This window comes from Portunus trituberculatus, chromosome 35 (genome assembly GCF_017591435.1).
Source record: "Portunus trituberculatus isolate SZX2019 chromosome 35, ASM1759143v1, whole genome shotgun sequence".
Lineage (NCBI taxonomy): Eukaryota > Metazoa > Arthropoda > Malacostraca > Decapoda > Portunidae > Portunus > Portunus trituberculatus.
The window spans coordinates 9,812,375-9,828,425 of NC_059289.1; the positions used below are offsets into that span (position 1 = coordinate 9,812,375).

Here is a 16,051-nt window from a genome sequence, read left to right on the forward strand (position 1 = left end):
TCCCTTTGTTGCCCTAGGGCGGTGCATCTCTCACAGGAAAAGAGTGAACGTGCCTCCTTCAATACACCTTTTGTCTGCCCCTCACCATCCTCCCCTACCATCATGTTGGCTGTTACAACTCATTGCTGTGATCTGACCTTCGTCCTCTCGCCACGGACGTTTTCAAAAGTCATAAACATGATTTCCTTGGTTTTCAGAATGTTTCTTCCAGTAATAATATAGAAATCTTGATAATGTTGCTAAAACCATAAATAATATCCGTGAAAATCCATAAGACTTCACCACGATTATTTCTAAAAATCCTAGAATTGATTAGCCCCGGTTCTCAAGAGTGTTTCTTCTGACAACTATGTAAACATTTTATTAATTAGTCACTAGAAGAGTATAAAACACTTAAAAACACATGTAACTTCAACTAGAGCCTTTTGAAAGTAGTGGGAAGCGGCGCGGAAGTCTTTCAGAATGTGGTCCTCACGCACACTACATACGTAGATGTCAATACACAAGTGATATTGGCTTGTCTCCTCTTCCTGAATATAAAGTGAAAATCAAACTGGATGCACTTCGGTCTGTCTATCTATCTATCTATCTATGTATATATCTTCTTGTTTTTATCATTTTTTTCCGTTTATGCATAAAACTATCTATCCATCCAAGCATCTATTTACTTATCTCCATGTACTCATTTGTCTGTTTGGGTATCGATTCATTCATCTATCCATTTATCTATCTATATATTTACTTAACTATCTATCTATCCACACACCCATTCATTCACCTGTCTATCTACCTGTCTACTTATCTACATTGTCCCTTTGAAATTACACTTCGCCGAGTCTATCCCACAAAGGAGTAAAAGATTAGATTTTCAAAGTAGCGTCCTTTGTCATTCATATCCTGTCTCTTCCAAAACCTCAAGCTACTTTCCACATAAACTTCCTTCAGCACAAAGACTATACCAAGCCGCCTCTGTCTCCCACTATGAACTCTAACAAACGCAACATTTTCCCTGCCAGACGCTTTTCACTAACCCTATTTCTAATTTGCTTTTTACGTCTTTTCTTCACAGTACCTTGAAAAAGATAAAAAAATAGTCCATATAATCTTTCATTCTTTCTTTTCTCGCTTTTTCTATTTATATCTAACCCTCATATAAATCTCTCTCTCTCTCTCTCTCTCTCTCTCTCTCTCTCTCTCTCTCTCTCTCTCTCTCTCTCTCTCTCTCTCTCTCTCTTAAGAAAGAAAATAAAAATACACATATTCTTATCATATTTTCTTTCCAGTTCTCCTTCACTCTCCTTTCTTTCATCTTACTTTAAAGTCTCCCAAACATTCTTTCTGCTTTATAAGAGTTTTTACATCCTCCTCCTCTTCCTCCTCCTCCTTCTCTCTATTCTATCTTCCCTTCCTCATTTTAATCTTCCATCACGTCTTCTCAGCCTTATTCATATTTTCTTTATATGTTTTCCATCTCTCCTTGTTCACTCTTCCTTCCATCTCATTGAAACATCTCACTAATCTTCTTTATCTCCATATCTTTTCTATCTCGTATTCTCTGCTTTCTTCTCTCATCTTTCTCTTGTCTAAGCAGCCTCCTTCTTCATCTCTTTCTTTTATTTCTTCTCCGTCTTTCCTCCTTTACTTTCCTCTCTCATCTTACTGTTATGTGTCGGAAATCTTCTTCATTTCTTTATTATCTTTCCTTCTTCAATTTTCTCTCTTTCTATCTCTCATTTTTATGTTATGTCTAGGCGGCATTCTTCTTTATCTTTTCTTGATTTACTCTCTACCTCTTCTTCCTCACTCTCTTCTTTAATCTTACTTTCTGTTTCGCCAGCCTTCTCCTTCTCATCTTTATTTCTTTTCCATCTCTCCTTCATACTTCTATCTCTGTTATCTCTTCTTGATTTCTTGCATATCTTCCCTCCTTCACTCCTGCTTCCTCATCTTACGTTCACGTCTAAAGTGGCTTTCTCTTTTTCCTTCCCTTGCAATTATTAGCATTCACGCGCACGAAGACTCAGCCTTTGTTCAAAATTGCGTAAAGTTAGTATTCATTTCACACGCTGTCGGGTCTGTCGCCAGCCGAGGGAGGCAAACGAGTGAGGAGGAATGCAGGGAGGACAAGGATTGGATGTAGAGCCGCGGAAACAATGCAGTTTATCTCTTCAGATCAAGCCTTGCCAGAAAACCTTGGCATGAATTCTGCTAAACTAATAAATGTACAGGTGCCTTGATTTATATTTGAGAGAGAGAGAGAGAGAGAGAGAGAGAGAGAGAGAGAGAGAGAGAGAGAGAGAGAGAGAGAGAGAGAGAGAGAGAGAGAGAGAGAGAGAGAGAGAGAGAGAGAGAGAGAGAGAGAGAGAGAGAGAGAGAGAGAGAAACACAATCAACCACGATTAAAAAGAGAAGGGAAAAAAATCAACATCATGGCATTTTCCAAGCAAACACTACACAATTCCTATAATTCCTCACAAATCAACACAGCTGCAGTGTCAGGTGTGAAAGTCGATGAAGCTTAACACACTAGGCTCAGAGACACGGCATTGTTTTGCTTTTCACTTAGTTGTTGTTTTTTATGTAAGAGAGAGAACTGCCAAAAGCAAAAAGAAAAAGCAAAAGAAAAAAAAAAAAGGCCCACTAAAATTGCAGTCTTCATGAAAGATTAGAAAGTGACTCAAAAGAGTGAGACAAATGCCTTGAAACCTCCCTCTTAAAAGAAGTTAAGTCGTAGGAAGATGGAAATGCAGAAGCAGGTAGGGAGTTCCAAAGTTTACCAGTGAAAGGTATGAATGATAGAGAATACTGGTTAACTCTTGTACTAGAGGGCTGGACAGAATAGGGATGAGAGGAAGAAGAAAGCCTTGTGCAGCGAGGCTGCAGGAGGAGGGGAGTATGTAGTTAGCAAGATCAGTAGATCAGTTAGCACGAAAATAGCGATAAAAGATAGAAAGATGCAACCTCTCGGCGGTGAGAAAGAGGTTGAAGACAGTCAGTCAGAAGAAGGGAGTTGATGAGACGAAAAGCTTTTGATTTCATCCTATCTAATAAAGCTGTATGAGTGAAATCCCCCCAAACATGCGAAGAGTAGTCCATAGAAGGATGGCTACGGCCCTTGTACAGAGTTAGCACTTGGAGGGGCGAGAAAAACTGGCGAAGACGCAGCAAAACGCCTAACTTCATAGAAGTTGTTTTAGCAAGAGATGAGATGTGAAGTTTCCAGTTAAGATTGTGAATAAAGGACAGACCGAGGATATTTAGTGTGGAAGAGGGAGACAGTTGAGTGTCACTGAAGAAGAGAGGGATAGTTGTCTGGAAGGTTGTGTCGGGTTGATAGATGGAGGAACTGAGTTTTTGAGGTATTGAAAACTACTAAGTTTTCTCTGCCCCAATCAGAAATCTTAGAGACATCAGAAGTCAAGCGTTCTGTGGCGTCCCTGCGTGATCTGTTGACTTCCTGAAGGGTTGGTCGTTTCTGAAAGGACGTGGAAAGATGAAGGGTGGTATCATCAGCGTAGGAGTGAATAGGGCAAGAAGTTTGGTTAAGAAGGTCATTAATGAATAACAAAAAGAGAGTGGGTGATAGGACAGAACCCTGAGGAACACCACTGTTAACAGATGTAGGAGAACAGTGGCCGTCTATTACGGCTGCAATAGACGCGGTCAGAAAGGAAACTTTAGATGAAGTTGCAGAGAGAGGATAGAAACCATAGAAGGGCAGTTTTGAAATCAAAGCTTTGTGCCAGACTCTATCAAAAGCTTTTGATATGTCTAACGTGACAGCAAAAGCTTCACTGAAATGTCTAAAAGAGGATGACCAAGACTCAATAAGGAACGCCAGAAGATCGCCAGTAGAGTGGCCTTGACGGAAGCCATACTGGTGATCAGATAGAAGATTGTGAAGTGACAGATGTTTAAGAATCTTCCTATTTAGGATAGATTCAAAAACTTTAGACAAGCAAGAGATTAAAGCTATAGGGCTCTAGTTTGAGGGACTATAATAGTCACCCTTTTTAGAACAAGCTGAATGTAGGCAAACTTCCAGCAAGAAGGAAAGGTAGAAGTCGATAGGCATAGTTGAAAGTTTGGCCAGGTAAGGTGCAAGCACGGAAGCACAGTTTTTGACAACAAACAGTTCAGTGATAGCATTAGAGAGTATTACAGTGAGACAAAGCCAGCGGGAGGCGGTAGGCTGGGCGTGAGACTCGACACCTGCAGCCACCCATGCAACGTCCATTCTCTGGGATAATCCATAGGTGACAACACTCTGCCTTGCTCGTCCCAACGCCCACTCACTCATCCCGCCTACTCCATCACCAGCACAACCACCCACTCCCGCCACCACTTACCGGTCTCCCCACCGCCCCACACCCTTGCTCTCTCCTGCACACACTCACCCGTGCCAGCCTGCAACTCGCCCGGACACCCACTCCTAATAGTAGTAGTAGTATTATAGTAGTAGTAGTAGTAGTAGTAGTAGTGGTAGTAGTAGTAGTAGTAGAAGTAGAAGTAGAAGTAGTTGTAGTAGTAGTAGTAGTATAAGTAGTAGTAGTAGTAGTAGTAGTAGTAGGAGTAGAATTAGTAGTATAAGTATCAATAACAGCAGTAATAGTGGCTGCTGCCACTATTACTGCTGTTATTGATTTTTATACAACAAAAGAAGTAACAGTAATACACAAATCCAACTACTCGTTTACACACAGTCTATCATCAATGCAAACAGCTCGTGTCTTTTGCATCGAGTGATCTCTTTCATCAACGCACTTTATAAATTTGTACGACCTAGAGTGAAGCTGCACCCGCCATGAGGTTCAATACAGTAATAGCAATACGTACACTCCTGTGAGGTGTTGGCGGATGCTTAACTCACTACTAGTAAATCTTTACCGAACACCAGTAATGGGATCAGGAAAGTCAAGTTCATAGAATTCTAACGAGGAAATAGGTAAGCATGTGTCATATTGAGGAGAGATAGATTCATGTACCTTCCTTTCTTTTATTTTTTTCTAACGTTCTTAACTGATGCAGGAAAATATGTTGAATCCTCTCTCTCTCTCTCTCTCTCTCTCTCTCTGTGCAACAACAAAAAAAAGAAGGAAACCATTGAACAAAAGCGGGAAAGCTGCCTGCGAGTGTCCCAAACAGAGCGTGGCGGGATCAGCTGGTATCGATCATGAAGCTTGAAGCCACACAAAAACTAAGTCCATTTTAAAACTCACGACATACGTAATGGGGTCAGTGGGGCAGGGAAAAAGGAGCACAGCGCTGAGGAAAACACACCACCAACAGGAAGCGTAGAGCAGCAGGTAGCATAATATAGACACACAACACACAAAAGGCATCACCACTGGTCCTGTTAGATGCTTCTGTCTTACATCCGGGGGACCAAATTGTGTTATACCTTGACATGTTCCTCTTCAGTATTCCGGGGAGTGCTGTGTTGTGTCGTGTTGTATTGTAAATGTTGTAAAAGTGTTGTGAATGTTGTGTGTATGTTTGTGTTGTATCATTTTGTGAGTATTGCAGTGTGAATGTTGTGTTGTGTTTTAGATATTGCTGAGTGTTATTCGTCTCTCATCTCCTGTATTCTCTACTTCATTTCTCCACCTTTGCAACTTTGTGTTTCTCTCCTCTCAACACTGTCTTTCCTCCAGCATCCAGCATCTTCTCTGCCTCAATTTCCTCGCAGTCTTTCCAAGTTTTTCTTTCAATTTCGGCTGTTTTTCTTTCTACGTATTTCAATTGCATAATACTTCTCTTGTATATATTGGCAAATTTGGGGCTATTAAATGTCTATATATCTATCCGTCTATCTGTCTGTCTGTCTGTCTGTCTGTCTATCTATCTATCTATCTATCTATCTATCTATCTATCTATCTATCTATCTATCTTTCTGTCTATCTATCTATCTATCTATCTATTCATCTATTTATTCAATCATCCAAGAGTCAATGAGTGTCAGTGTGTGTGTGTGTGTGTGTGTGTGTGTGTGTGTGTGTGTGTGTGTGTGTGTGTGTGTGTGTGTGTGTGTGTGTGTGTGTGTGTGTGTGTGTGTGTGTGTGTGTATGTGTAATAGCCTCGATGCATTTCTCCCCTCTCGCCGCAGTGTGTCACGGCCGACGCCTGCACACAATAGCAGTGATGAATAGTGAATTTTTATAACTCCAAGATCATAAAAAAAAAGAAAAAAAAATGTTAGGAGGTTAATTTTCTCTCTTCCTTTCCTTAGAGTACAATAATATTCAAGAAAGTTAAGTACAAAAAGATATAAAAAACAAAATCGCATACCAAATGAAAAAGATCAGGAGATTTATAACGCAGCTAGTTAAATCCCTATAGAGCAGAGTAGCGGTGAGTGGCGGGACAGGTGGTGCAGTACAGCCTTCACTGAACAGAGTGGTGGTGAGTAGCTGGGCAGATGGTGCAGTACAGTCCTCACTGATCAGAGTGGCGGTGAGTGGCGGGATAGTGAGTGGTACTGTTTTCAGAGCTAAATGATTGCTAATGGTGGTGGTGGGTGGCGTGTATCGATCCTGAGACCCGCACCGCCATCACCACCACCACTACCACCGCAACACACACACAAACACACACACACACACACACACACACACACACACACACACACACACCTGTAGCATCCGTGTTAACCCCTTCAGTGCCATGACACATTTTCATATTGATTCTGCTTACTATTTGGTTATTTTACACAGCTTCAGAAACTTATGTAGAAGATTGAAATAATGAAGACTTCTGACCTCCATACGCTCTTCCTAATGTTAATAAAACGGTCTAATTGTACACAAATCTCAAGGTAAAAATGTGTCCTAGTAATGAAGGGGTTAAATTATCGACAGAACCATAAAGATATCTTGATATTTACAATAATCTTCACTAGAATCTGTTATTTGTCGTCGAGATAAGACATTGAACATTTAAAACATTGAAATATATGACTAGAGTGGCCTAATAGTGGAGCATCCTTGTTAACCCACCAACACTACCAAGTATTCAGCCTTGGAAACACAATATCTGTCACTATATCATGTTGACTCACTGAGATAATGCGCCAAAAAAACAATAACTAAAGAATAACATGGTATAAGATACGGTTTTAGCCCTCAATGGAACCTTATTAATGGCGAACATGCACTCCACTCTCCACTCATCAACACCTCCACCTCCATCTCCTCCATTCCCTAACACTCCACTCCACCAGATACATTTTACCGCCTCACTGCGCCAACCACTGCCTTGCCACTTGCACTGCCCCATCATCACCACACCTCACTTCACTGGCAGCTGGAAAGGGGAAGTACTGAGGCAGCAGCCCACACCTCCCTGCCACTACCCATCCTTCACCCTGCCACCACCCACTCAGCGCTCAGCCTCATTACCACCGCGCCACTAATTAACCTTTCTTCAGTGCTAATGTCTTTCTTACTCTGAAATCATCCTCGTCGTGTTATTGAGGCTTATTTTTACTTGAGGGCTGTTGTTCTTTGTAAATACTGTTCTATTACTACTACTACTGCTACTACTACTACTACTACTACTACTACTGTTAATGCTACTGGAATAATAATAATAGTACTACTACTACTACTACTACTACTACTACTAATAATAATAATAATAATAATAATAATAATAATAATAATAATAATAATAATAATAATAATAATAATAATAATAATAATAATGATAATAATAATAAAAATAATAATGATAATAATGATAACAACAGTAATAATAATAATAATAATAATAATAATAATAATAATAATAATAATAATAATAATAATAATAATAATAATAATGATAATAACAAGGAGATGCCATTTGAACATGTATTAATTTTAAGATACGAAATAAGTAAAACTAAATGTACACCCATTTTTCATTACATGTTTTCTTTTTATTTTCTTTATTCTCTGAGATAAACGAAACAACTATGTACATTTCCCTTCAGGCATTATAAAATTCTGGTAAGTTGTTCAGAATTTTTATCCTTTCCTGCAGCACCACGCCTAACACCGTCACTGATCACCATGCACACGCCACCACTCACCGCCGCTGCCTGAGCACTGCACCACACCATCACCCGTCACCACGCTGCGTCACCACACTTAGCCCGTCTGTCTAAAAGCATCCGTCAAGTACATCACGCACTCACAAACAACAACGATTTAAATTACCAGATTTTTTTCTTTTTTTTTTCAATGCCGTTAGGGAAATATTACCATCAGCTATCAGTAATTAAAGTATTGGTTTCCTGCATGTCTTTTGTCTCCTCTTGTCTGTCGAATACAAAAAAATGCACGAATAGATGACATAATGACATTGATTTATGAGGAATATGTGCACGCCTCTTATACTGCTAACCTTCTATAATGCCGCGTTACATTTCTATATTTCTTACCGTCTAAAAAAACTATTTCTGCTTTACAATGGCCTTCTTATCAACTACCCTGTGCTCTAACTAGCAATATGTGTATAAGATTTTCTTGAAGGCGTAGTAATTAAATGTTTCGAGTGTTTCCTGGTGAAGTAACCTTTCTGCAGGCGTCGATAAGAGCCATAATGTCTTAATGTTGCAATAAGGCCCATACTGAGAAACTTTTGCACCACATCTCTATTATCAAAAAGAAGGGAAAAGAAAAAAAAAATTAACTAGTAGGTGACATGGTTTTTTAAAGGCATTTTTACAGTTTAGCGACATATTAACAGGATTCATAAGTTATTAAAAGGAAAAGCATTATTGAGAACCAGGCTAATCATCTCTTTGGCCTCTGGAAATCGTCGTAGCGTTTCTAACCAAGGACTTTATAGAACCATCGTGTTCTGTCTCACAAATCTTGCCCACTTTCGTCTTAACTCCTGTCACAACAAACTTTCCCTCTGTTCTGAGCGCTTCAAGTTTAGTTTGGACTTTGAGAAGAGTGATTCACAGCCCACAACTCTCAGCCGCCACACCAACGCTCCACCTTGCCCCTACTTGTCTCCACCACCACCAGCACCACCACCACCACCTCCTCCTCCTCCTCCTCCTCCTCCTCACCTCGTCTCCACCTCCACACTTTCATCTGCTCGCGGCAAAACTTCCCCCAACTTGTAATTGCATGTTTCCGGTGCAAACTTGTCGTGTAAAAATAATACTACAACATTTGCGCTTCTCTCTCTCTCTCTCTCTCTCTCTCTCTCTCTCTCTCTCTCTCTCTCTCTCTGCTGTTCTTGTCTCATTGTCTCTCTTCAGAGCGAGGTTGTCGCTGGCACACACACACACACACACACACACACACACACACACACACACACACACACACACACACACACACACACACACACACACAAACACAAACACAATATCTGTCTGCCTTATTTCTCTGTAACATATCCATGCAAGTAATTAGCTTCATTATAGTAAGTAAATGATTGTGTGTGTGTGTGTGTGTGTGTGTGTGTGTGTGTGTGTGTGTGTGTGTGTGTGTGTGTGTGTGATATATTACATATTTTCTTAGAACTGCAGAGCAAAGTTATTGTCCCCACACGTACCTTAACAACCTTTACAGAACAAAGCAATGCTCCCCTATATTTACTTCCACGTTCAGAACAACTCACTACTCCCCAGCAACTCAGAATCCAACATCCACTTCCTGCCATCAAAGTGTTACAGTTTCACCACACTCGCCGCCAATCTGTCTCACGTATTCCCGAGGCACTGAGCAAGCTGCCTTGTTTCTTTTGCACCATGGAACTATGAAGCACCTCCACTACCTCCAAGAGGCTCTAGATAAATTTACACGGTAATTTCTATTGTTCTGGGGATATATTAATACGATTTTCTTTATAATATAGTAGAAGAAACACTCTTGAGAATCTGGATTATTTCTGTGGCCTTTGCAAATAGCTGTGGTTAGAGAAGGAAGCATTTCAACAACACGAGCCTTAGTATTTCCCGTTCTTGTGTTCACTACAGGCATTGGTGGGCGGGCAGATGCGGCTCTTTAGGGAAATGGTGAGTAATGTGTATTGCACTCCTGCACTGCCCTGAGCCGCGGCGTGAATGTGGGATGACTAACAGGCCGTGAAACGTTTTTCCTCCCTCCATTATGAGTCCTCGCTGAAAAATGCAAAGCCGGGAGCGTGCCTGCCTGCCTACCACTCCCATCCTATCTCTCTCTCTCTCTCTCTCTCTCTCTCTCTCTCTCTCTCTCTCTCTCTCTCCGCAGCTTTCAAACTTTCTGTTATCACTGCCCACTGCTCTTCCTCCTCTCTCCTTTTCTTCTTATTTTCTTTTTCTCTTCTTCTCTTCTCCTTTATCCTAACTTGCCTTCTCCTCCCCTTCCTACTCCTTCTCTTTACTTTTACTATTTTCTATCCCCACTTCCTCCTTTTTCCTTCTTCCTTTACCCTCTCACCCTTTCTCACTTCTCCTGTTATTCTATTTTCTTGTACCTACGTTCTATTCCCCTCACCGCTATCTCCCTTCTTCTTCCTTTACCTGTTACCATCTCTCACCTCCTTCTCTCCCTCCTATTCTTTCTTTTCCGTGCATTCTATTTCCTCCCATGCATCATCTCCTTCCTCCCCCCCTAAGACAGTAATCTTGAAGCGCAGTTAGGTTTGAGAAGCCTGACAGCTTTTCCTTAGCCTGCGTCTGGCTGGCTTATCATAAACCATCATCACCAATTGTGTTATAAAGTCTTAGAGCTCAATGCATGCGCACTTGTCTCATACATACATACACAAGTAGTACTGTTCATACATACATACATACATACATATTATGCATACAATCCTCCTACTTTTGCTGTGGAAGGAGTGAAAGGTTAATGATTGCAGAGGAAAGATTTTATTTTTTTCATTGGAATAGATAGGATGAGTGAATGACCAGAGAGTATCTTCCTGTAATTCTTTCATAATAAATGTTCTCGATGAATGGCTGCCGACAAGACAGAAAAAAAATATTCTTTTCCTTTCTAACTCAGTAAGTGAACGACCTGGCAATATATGAATTATGAAGTGTTGTAATCAAGACTGTCAGTGCACCATGGTTCTTCCTCCGCCAGTGTCAGGCGCTTTATCTTGTTTGTCATCTTGTTTCAGGCGTCACTTCTCCATATTTATCGCTCTTCCCTCGCGTCGTCATGGCTAATGCATCATTCACTCTTCACCCAAACTCAATCCTCCTCCTCTGTATTATTCATTTCTTTCATTGTTCGGTCCTCCTCCTCCTCCTCATCCTCCTCATCCTCCTGTCCTCCTTCCTTCTCTATCACTCAACAGTCTCCAACTTCTAACTTTTTCCTTTCTTTTCTTGACTACCATCCTTCCTGCTCTTCCTCCATGCCCTCCACTACTTCCCTTTCTCCTGCATCACTTCTCTTCCTTCCTAACCTCCATCTCTGTCCTCCATCCTTTCCTTTCCATCTCAACCTTCCCTCTCCTCGGCACCTCATGCACCAAATAGCCCATAATGGTCTCCTTACCCTCCCCCAAGACAGCTACACTGCATTATTCTTAGCTAAAGTCCTTCCCAACCCTTCCCTTCCCGCCCCGCCTCTCCCCGCCTATCCCTACCACAGCCCGGCCATCTAATGCTCCACAGGGACAGCAGAGGTTCCTTCACTGTGCAATCACGCCCCAACCTCTGAGATATGTTGCCATTTAACTTTGTGTGTGTGTGTGTGTGTGTGTGTGTGTGTGTGTGTGTGTGAAATTCTTCCCCTCCGCACGAAAGAATCTCAATGAAAGCTCTACATATTCACATTCCCGTCCCATCCCGTCCCGTCCCGTCCCATTCCCTGCAACATTCACCACTGCGTCCTTCCCTCGCCTCTGCTATCCTATCACGACCTGCCGTCCATACACAACCCGCCGCCGCCTCCACAACCTCCACCTCGCCTCCCCCTACTGCCCTCCTTTCTTTACACTACACTTGCCCTTACATTATCCTCTTCCTAACAGTCTATTTACTTATTCCCCCTTTCGACTTATCTCTAGCAGCCTGTTCATCCCTCTGCTACTCGCTATAACCTCTCCCCTAACCTACTTCACTCCGTCACTCTGGTTCGTATTCTCAAACACTTCTGAACTTTTCCTTCACTATTTCAAAAGGTTTTATTTAAATTAACATTATTTTTTTTAAGGTGTTTTTGCAGTTCTAGAGGAAGATTGACAAGATTTCTACATTATCAACTGGAGAAACACCCTTGAAAATCCCGATAATAATCTCTGTGGTCTTGGAAAATAGTCATGGTGAGACAGCAGAGCCTTTCTCAATACGGACCTATCACTAATCACCTACCAGTCCATTCATCCATCTGCTCCTCCCCTCAACCGCTGTCTTCCTCGTTTCCTCTTGCCTGTAGTAGACCACTCATACGTCTGATCTTCCCCTAAACTAAGTTCCTCCTATCGCTACGCTCTCCCAGTAGTCCTCTCAGATACTAGTAACCACTAAAACTGCTACTACACTCGCTCAGTCACCTCTCTCTCTCTCTCTCTCTCTCTCTCTCTCTCTCTCTCTCTCTCTCTCTCTCTCTCTCTCTGCAGTTCCATCAGTCACAAGCGTCCATCCCAGCTCGCATTATTGAAATACCCACCATTCCAGACTCAAATGTGGTGTGCCTTCACTTCCAGAGGGTTATTTTTAACGCTTTGTGGTGGTGGTGGTGGTGTGTGTGTGTGTGTGTGTGTGTGTGTGTGTGTGTGTGTGTGTGTGTGTGTGTGTGTGTGTGTGTGTGTGTGTGTGTGTGTGTGTGTGTGTGTGTGTGTGTGTGTGTGTGTGTGTGACGTGACGTGAGTTTAGACTAATGGACAAAACAGGGTGAAAAAAGAGAGAGGAAATTGAAAGATAGTAGAAAACGAGGAGCTAAAACACATAGTAGAAAAATGGAAGAGGAGAGTTTAGAAAAATAGGCAATAGAAAACCAAAGGTAAAGAGAAAAGGAAGGCAAAAAGATACGTTGGGAAGAAATGGAAGATAAACTATTCATATAAAGGAAATACTGGAGAACTGAACGAGTGAAAAAAATACAACTCAAGGGAAAAAAAAGAGAGAGGGAGAGAGAGAGGTGTGAAAGAGGAAAAAGAAACCAAAAGTCAAGATTGGGAAAAAAATGGAAAAAATCAACAGAAATGAAAATCTAGAGAAATCATTGTGAGAAAAAGGGAAAGCGAGAGAAAGACAAATGAAGAAAACAGTGATGATAACGAATCTAAATAAAGGCGAGTTAAGAAAAATGATGAGACAAAATGAAAAGCAGAATGCAAAACCTAAAAAAAGATGGACAGAATAAAACAAGAGAAAAAAGACGAAGAAGAAACGGAAGATGAAGAACAATAACAAGAGGACAGATGAAATAAAAGTGAAAGAACCATACAAAGAAAAGTGACAAAGAAAAAAATAGCAAGACAAAGAAGAAAAGATGAAATTAAGAGAGTCAATAGGAAGAGAGGAGGAGAGGGAGAGGTGAAAGTCAGACACTGAAGTAGGAAGAATGCATTGAATGGAAGTTTTGCAGAGGAAGAGAAGACAAAGGCTCCATACAAAGGGGCAGGAGGTATGTGCGTTATGAAGATGATCGGAGAAGAAGCGAATGACGGAGAGGAGCAGCAGTGCAGGTCAGAAAGGAGTCTGGGAGAGAGGAATTTGATAAAGAAATGATAATAAAAGACAATGATAAAGATAAGAGTAAGGAGAAAAGATAACCCTGAGTTATTCCGCTAATCGTACAAAATGCATTCTTGTTTCTAAACTTCTCTCCCTCTTCTCTTGTGTTCTCTCTTCTCCTTTTCTTTTCTCCTTTTCAACTTTATCATTCCATGCAAACACGAATGAAAATTAAAACAAAGAGAAAGGTTATCTAAATTTGCTTCATCAATCTTGCAACCTTCATTCCTACTTCTAATTACCTCTTCTTTTTTCTTCTCTTCTCTTTCCCTTTTTAATTTTCCGTTCGATACTTACCAAAATAGAAACATGAATGAAGAGAAAAGTTATCCCAAAGTTACGTCCTTGATTATAATATCTCCTCCTCTCCTTTCTCTTCTTTTCATCTCTCTTTTCTATTTTATTTTTCTTCTTCACTTTCCTTGCCATGCAGACTTGAATGGAAAAGGGAATGAAGAAAAAAGTTATCCCAAGTTGTGCTCTTGGCTCTAATTTCCTCTCTTCCCTTCCCTTCATGACTTTTTTTCACTTCACCTACTCTACTCTGGCAGGTCAGTGAGCATATATCTTCCCAGCCTTACCTCCTCCACTCTTCCACCGCCTCGTATATCTTCCTTCCCTTTGTTCCCTTCATTCTCCTGCACCACGACAATTCTCGGTACCATCCTATCCCTTAAAACTTCCTTCCTTCTTTCTGTTGACATTTCCTTGACATTTTCATCTTTCGCAGTGTATGAGTCTCTTCCAGCTGTTTCCGCCACTTACATCTTCCTCAATGACCTCCATCCCTCGCAGTTTTACCATAATTATTCCATCCCTCCATCTCACTCTCTTCCTCCACATTTTCCTCCTTCATAATTCGCCAGCATCATTATATACATTAGCCTGCCTTGTCTTCCGGAGTCAGGTGCAACTCGGATCATCTCCAACTTGATCCATTTTGAAATACCAGCTCGGACCATCACATCATATCAACTCACTCAGATCCGGCAATAGCGCATAAAAACGCTGAAATAAATACAATACAATGGTGAAATTGCGTTTAACATCAGCACATTCGAACCTTACGTGAATCATCCGAACCAGCTTCGCACACACTCTCTCATGTCCAGCCCAGTAGGTTCTAATCTTACACGGTAGAGAGCAGCACATCCTGGACAAGACTTGTATAGGGCAGCACATCCTGGACAAAACTTACGCAGTGTTTGGTGCGCTTAAACATAGCGCGTTTCCGACAGGTTAGATTATAGAAATACTTTTCGTCAAAGCAAGGGATGCATTTCACTAAATTAAGGAAAGTAACTGGAATCTTCAATAGTGATAAACTGTTTAATTATACTATTTTGTCTGTCCGTCCTTCTGTCTTTGTCATTAAACTCATCTGAGTTAGATATGCGCGGATCTATCTTCCTTTTCATTGCACAAACTCAGAACACAACTTTCTTACGCTTAAAGCGTCTTCATATTTACATTTCATGTAACGTTCATAAGGAATTTCAAACTATTATTTGGATGCTTGAATTCTATTGTTCTAAAACCTTTTGTTTTAATTATTGATATCTAAATGGCTCGAGTTGATCCACTATTGTGGTCTGTATTGGTACATTGTCGTCCGAGTTGTCAATGGTCCGAGATTTGGGTGGAGCGTCCTTCTCTCTCCTTCAGCCACCTGCAGCCTCTCACCTTCCTCTCGCATCCAATCAAACTTCTCAAGCCCAGGCTTCTAGCGATGAACCAGCCACACTCCCTCTTCATTCGTCACCCTAACCTTTCCTTACGCATTGTCTCGTGAACTGCCATATTGGAAGACATCTCCCTGCGGATCTCTCTCTCTCTCTCTCTCTCTCTCTCTCTCTCTCTTTTATGACAGTTATTCTATGCTGACAACCCTGAGTCCTTCCTTCACTGCCAGCCCGTTGTTTCATGTCTTGCTTACACTTCCTTTTGCACTGCTCTCTCTCTCTCTCTCTCTCTCTCTCTCTCTCTCTAGCGGCAAAGACTTAAACACCTGCCAACATACAGATAGCACTCGCCGAATGACAGATGATATATTGTCTTTCAGTGTTATAATGGATGTAACAAGGGTGATATAAGCAAACTTCTGAGGAGCAAGTAATCAGTACAGGGACTGCCACGTATAATGCTGATAGATTCTTGCAGTTTCCCTTGTCTTTTTGATTATATTTCATTAGTGTAGAGAAAAGCTGAAGAGAAAGACCGCAGGAATATCTTAATATGAACTCTGTATCATGGATCAACTTCTAGCGGCACTTTACAACTACTACCACCACCACCGCCACCACCACCAGCATCTCCAACATATCGCCCACCCCCTCCCATGAACCACTCTCGTGTTCCCTCCCACCACACTCA

General features: G+C 41.3%; 1 protein-coding gene across 3 annotated transcripts in view; it reads right to left on the bottom strand.

The window, feature by feature from the left end:
* Window positions 1-16,051, bottom strand: part of LOC123513146 — a 139,316-nt gene that overhangs the window by 122,448 nt on the left and 817 nt on the right. The window lies entirely within an intron of this gene.